The sequence below is a fragment of the Ixodes scapularis genome, unplaced genomic scaffold (assembly GCF_016920785.2).
Source record: "Ixodes scapularis isolate PalLabHiFi unplaced genomic scaffold, ASM1692078v2 PGA_scaffold2__306_contigs__length_199485367, whole genome shotgun sequence".
NCBI lineage: Eukaryota > Metazoa > Arthropoda > Arachnida > Ixodida > Ixodidae > Ixodes > Ixodes scapularis.
Genome location: NW_024609857.1, coordinates 187306645 through 187313026, shown reverse-complemented (window position 1 = coordinate 187313026; position 6382 = coordinate 187306645).

The window sequence follows — 6382 nt, the reverse complement described above, 5'->3', positions numbered from 1 at the left end:
ATAACGTCCACCGGATGTATATTATTAAGTGATCGTGAAAAGATATGAATGGTCTCAACAACTAGCATTTTTATTGATAATCCCCGTCAGAAACCCTGCTGATTCGGGTTAAAAGGGATCTAGTCACAAGGAACTCCGAATAGTGTTTAAAGATAATGTGCTCCAAGATGTTGGAGCAGGAGCTTAACAATGAAATGGGGCGGAAGTTCGAGCAGATCTGTCCGATTCTGACTTATGAATAAGAACAACGCAGCCACATATGCCGGGTTGTTTCCCTATCGAGTTATACCCATTTCTTTCCACCTATTGAACACATGTCTGACCAATCAATATAAAGATAATCTTCTCCAACATCTTCATAAAGTAATCAAGCTAGTATCAGTCAAACATATAAAATAGCGCAACAGAAACAAGGACAAGAAGTAAACAGGACTTGTCCTTGTTTCTGTTGCGCTATTTGATAGGTTTTACTAAGATGAACCAACTAGCCCAACAACGTACCTTACTAAGTTAGTATCAATATTTCGGTAATTGAAATTTTAAAACTCATGGTTCGGATATGTTAGAGCCCTATATTCAAACGCGAGCGCCAAACAATATTGAATTGTTAGTTTATATCGTTTCCAATAAAAACGCAATCTAGAGCGCCACGTATGACATTTCGCAAATAATACGAAGTAATTATTTCTCAGACTGATTTGTGCGTAAGTTCAAATGAGGCATAGCGGCGTGCTTCCAAATTTCGCGCAAGTCGATGGATTGTGAAATCTCACGCGGGCATTAAGCTGCCACGTCGCACGCTAGGACGGAATATCGCGGAAACGCTCTAAATGATAACTACTGCTACGCCTATATTTGTCCTCTGGAGACTGGGAAAGTGTGCTAAATAGTGTGGTAATTAACCATAGATTTAGTTTAACTTAGGTATTGTTGCACACGTTCATATCACTTTTTTTTTAAATTGCGGACAAGACAGGAGACGACAAATGAATAAACTTCTGATCAGCTCAGTGAGAAACTACTTTAATTAGTTAATCCTACATAACACAAGCTCAAGAAAACTTCTTGCTACGTAGCAATAATTTGGAACGTCCAAACGTCTTGGAAAGGCACTTATTAGTCATAATAAATTAAACTGCGGTAGTACGATGTCGAATGATAGTGTATTAGATGAGTTGCAGCAGTCACCATTTACAGGCCTCGAACCCCAAAAAACTTTGTGATCAAAATCAGATAATGTTCCTCTGGACTATTACAATCCAATATCAAATCAGGAGTCAATCATTACTCGTACCAGAAACGAAATATATCACTCATTAGAAGGTAACAATATCTAATGGTAAGGTGGTCGCAATCTGTGAGATTGTGGTATGTAGAAAAGTAGTCTTCAATTGTCGTTAGAAGGTGTGGCTTATTTATTATTAACATTAACATGAAGTATTCCAACATACGCTACAAAATAGTAGTAAGGCTATATAAAGAATTTATTGTTTATGTTTTCTTGTTTGTTCAAATAAAACCTTCAGTTAGTTGTTTAGTTCCGGTCGTTTAATCATGATGACTAGCACATCGGAGATAATTGGATGCAGTAAGAATTTCTTGTGTGGTGAATAATACAATCAAGAGGTTCCTTTAAAGGGACAGTGCAACGATCTTTACCTTGAAGGAATTCGCAGGTTGTATTTTTCGTATAGTTTATCTAGCCACAGTAAAAAAAGGCACCACCTTCCTCCGAAAAACTCCTATTCCTCTGCGTAATTGCGTAGGATAAAAAAAACAAATACTTCGCGATCTGCAGCCGCGTGTGGCGGTTATGGCAACTACGGTGTCGCGTCAGAGTGAAACTCATGAAAATCAACAAAGCCCGTTCCCCTCCCCTTCTACACTCGCCGTCAGCCCCGTGGAGAACTACAGGGTGATTCAAGGAGACGCCAGGCTCTTTAAATTAATCGCAAAATTCGGTTTCTTAACCTATCGCGATGCGACTTTGTGCAGCGTCGCCCACAGATGGTGCATTTTTTTCTCTGAAATTCGCAAAGAGGGAACTTACCCGAGGAAAAAGTAAAGAAAGAAAAAGGCTTAGCTCCTACGGAAACGCAGCGACGCCACCGGGCTTCAAACAACACGGCGCAGTTTCGCACGGGAGACAAGAGACGGCGCAAGCGGTCGCGACGCCACTTCCGCCAACGAACGAGCAGACGACGCCGAGAGCCGGCGTCTTTAGAAGACAAGCAACTGCAGTTCCTTGTTGTTACCGCGCCTGTTTTTGTTTCTTCGACTGTCGCCGCCTGCTGAACGCGCGCCGCTTTTGAGTCGAAAAGATTGTCTGCTAAAGACGCCGGCTCTCGGCGCCGTATGCTCGTTCGTTGGCGGCGTTCGTTGCGCCATCTCTTGTCTCCCGTGCGAAACGGCGCAGTGTTGTTTGAAGACCGGTGGCGTCGCTGCGTTTCCATAGGAGCTAAGCCTTTTTTTTTCTTTACTTTTTCCCCGGGTAAGTTCGCCCTTGCAAATTTTACAAAAAAAAAATGCACCATCTGTGGGCAACGCTGCACAAAGTCGTAGCGCGATAGGTTAAGAAACCGAATTTTGCGGTCGATTTAAAGAGCCTGGCGTCTCCTTGAATCACCCTGTATATATACTATGCCGAGCGGGGGTCGCGCAAAGTGCTTCGCGGCTCTTGACGTCACTGCAGACATTAATTGAGAGCTCGAGGTATACCCGCGGTAACACACCACTAGCACGTCTTAGAAAATACGCTCTACAGACAGTAGAGAGTTTTTGGGAACCATTTTTGCACATCCGATACTGTTAGGATGGGCCCCCCAGTACGAACTGCGCATATGGTAGACTTCTGTGTTAGCACATGCGCAGTTCGTACCGGAGGGCCCATCGTACCCTATCAATGCGCAAAATCGATTCCCTAAACGTCTCTACTCTCTGAGGCGTCATTGTTCCTTGCATGACGGCCCTGTTACCCTGGTAATACAAACACTGTTTACCGACCTGTTCGAAGTGCATCTATGTACAACGCAGACGTGCATGGAACATGCTCGAAACGTGTCCCGAGATCATGTTGTCATCATGTTAGCAGCGATCACTATGTCCTTTGCATGATGTATGAGTGCTCATATATCATGGAAGCCAAAGTCACACTGCAGGGTGACTGTGGTTTGAAAAGCTGGCGACAGACGCGACGAATTGCGGCGCCACTCGTTTACTTTTTTAACAAACCATATACCCTCCAGGGATACAGGGTCAGCGTGTTTTTGTTGGACAAGGCGTTCATAGCGCCTAGTTCTTGTGTGGCGCTAGAAGCCAGCTTGCTCTTTCCTTCCAATACCTGCGCTACAGCGCCGCTGGTGCTAGCGAGCTACTAGAATCGACGCCGCCTATCGCTGCCTGAAATCTCCGTGCACTCCCGGAAGGCACACAAAACTGCCGACAAATTGTTGTCACTACGGTGGCAACACGAGGGGCTGTAGGACTGGAACTTGCCTGAAGATATAACAACTTGACATTTGCTGTATATTTATGACGATGTCTTGCCGTATTTGATGCCATTATAGTTCTTTGGGGAATTGTTTTTTAAGCTTTAGCAGTGATCTCGTGCGTTTGATAGCGTCAGCTTTATGCAGCTTTTTCTAATAACGCATCGTAGCTTTTTCGAGCCATTTTTTTTGTCTTTTCACGTTTAGGAATTAGACGAATGAAATGGCAGAATTCAACCATCCTATGAGTGGGAATGGGCCCAATGTTTCAATTCCTAGGAACTCAGAAACGAACGAATTGCCAGACACTCTAATTCCCCGGAATGGAGTTGGAATGAAACGGAGGTGCCCATTCAAGAACCTCGTAGTCAACGTGTTTGAGAACCTCACGTTGCTAGTGCCTGCCCGGTCCACTCCCATCGGTAATATAGTGGACGCTAAATTCAAAGTGAATGACATAACTGACTTACTGCCAATAAGAGTGGTGTTAGCATATTCGCTTTGCCATTCGCGTAGGCAGTCATATTATTTATTGTTGGCACACCGGCCGCAGGGTCCTTAACCGGCACCGCCTAATATATTAGAGGCTTGCTCCCGAGCAATTCGAGGTCATTACAGAGAGATCGAGCGTAGACACAGATTGGACACGACTACTTCGTAAGCGTACAGCTAGACCTAGCTGTACGCTAGGCCTAGCTAAATACGTCAAAGGACGTTCGGTGTCAGGCTCGGAGCGAATTGCCAAGCTGGTGCCATCCGAGAGCAGTGACGTGCCACGGGCATAGAGAAGGCTGCCGAGAGACTTGGATTTATCCTAACTGCAACTCGCACCGAGTCCGACCGCAGCGAACCCTACGACTCAATAGATCCCATCAGGTGTTGCCAAACGTGCATCGTCACGGTGGCAGCCATGACGACGCAACGGGTGCGTTGCATCGACAGCATCGTTATTCGTTACAACAGGTATGTGGCGAGCCAACACCTCCTAGACAGCTTTCAAGCCTGCGAGTCACATGACATGACATCACGTCCCTGAGGCCTCCACGGGCGCTGACTGGATTCGAGTGCCGCGTCAGCCTTCGCGTGAGACTATGATAGGAAACGAGTCCCACGCGAACGCTGACGCGGCATTCGCATCCAGTCAGCGCCCGTGCAGGCCTCCGGGACGTGACGTCATGTTACGTGACGCGCAGGCTTTGAAAGCTCTCTAGGAGATGCACGCGAAAAAAAGGTTTCTTACCAGTAACTAGCGCTTTTGGGCAAAATCGTATTAGGGCCCAACCTAGATCCCTAGAATGTCCAAACTTTTGCTATCGTGGGTGTTTCTCTGCCTTATAATCTGCTTAACTCACCATTCTAGAGAGAATCAAAAAGTAACACCAGTTTATGTTTTCGCAGAAATGACCTAAGTCAGAGAAGAGATATGTCACCTCAGTGCTCATCCCCGATGAACCACTGACAGAAAGCGGTTTTAATTAAGTGAAGGCTCGAACTTCGATTTTAGAGCGCAGCTCTTAGGGGCCCGTTCTCGGCTTGAGCGGCGTCGGCGTCGGCGTCGGCGTCGGCGTAACCGCAACCCTCGTAACCCTCGTGAGGGTTACGAGGGTTACGAGGGTTAATCTTATGAGGGTTACCCTCACGAGGATCACGAGGGCCACGAGGGTTACTTACCCTCGTAACCCTCACGAGGGTTACGAGGGTTAGTTACCCTCAAAAGGGTTACCTTCACGAGGGTTACCCTCACGAGGGTTACTTACCCTTGTAACCCTCACGAGGGTTACGAGGGTTAGTAACCCTCGTGAGGGTAACCCTCGTGAAGGTAACCCTTTTGAGGGTTACGAGGGTTAGTAACCCTCGTGAGGGTAACCTTCACGAGGGTTACCCTCACGAGGGTCACGAGGGTTATGAGAGTTACCCTCACGAGGGTTACTCACCCTCGTAACCCTCACGAGGGTTACGAGGGTTAGTTACCCTCACGAGGGTCACGAGGGTTATGAGAGTTACCCTTACGAGGGTCACGAGAGTTACCCTCACGAGGGTCACGAGAGTTGCCCTCACAAGGGTTACTAGGGTTACCCTCACGAGGGTCACGATGGTTACCCAGGTCGTGACCCCCCTGGGGTCACGTGACCTGGGGATACCCCCCGAGGTCACGTGACCCCCCGTTGACGTCATAGGCACTGATGACGTCGTCAGTGACGTCACTGATGACGTCACCGGCATCCGCATCGTCATCGTCATCATCACTTATGACGTCATTAGTGACGTCACTGATGACGTCACCGGCATCCGCATCGTCATCATCATCACTGATGGCGTCATCAGTGACGCTACTGATGACGTCATCGGTATCGTCACGTGGCCCCAGGTCACGTGACCCCCCGACGTCACGTGACGCCCCAAGGTCACGTGACTCCCACAAGGTCACGTGACCCACAAGGTCACGTGACCCCCAAGGTCATGTGACCCCCCGCCCCCCGAGGTCACTTGACCCACCCCCCAGTACCCTTCCCTCCTCCTCCTCAAGAGCTGCGCTCTAATTCGGCGTTACAGGGAGTTGTAAACGGCTTTCATTTTTTTGAATGTTGAAAAAATTTCACCCAATCACTTACTAAAACGGAGAGAGATTTTTTTAATAGCACGTATTGGACGCAATTTGGACACACGCGTTCAGAATTCAAGTATCGCGACGCTCTCGCTGGCCGAGTAGCCTACCGAGACGCGTTCACGCGCAGAGAACACTTCTGGCCGCGACCTATGTCTAAAGTGTTCGTAACAGCACGCTTGGCGAGGCACGTCATGTTATAACCATGGACGTGCTCTCTATTTGAAAGGCGCACTCATGAAACAATTTCTGCATACCAGTGTTGGGTGAATACTGTTTCAAAACCCGT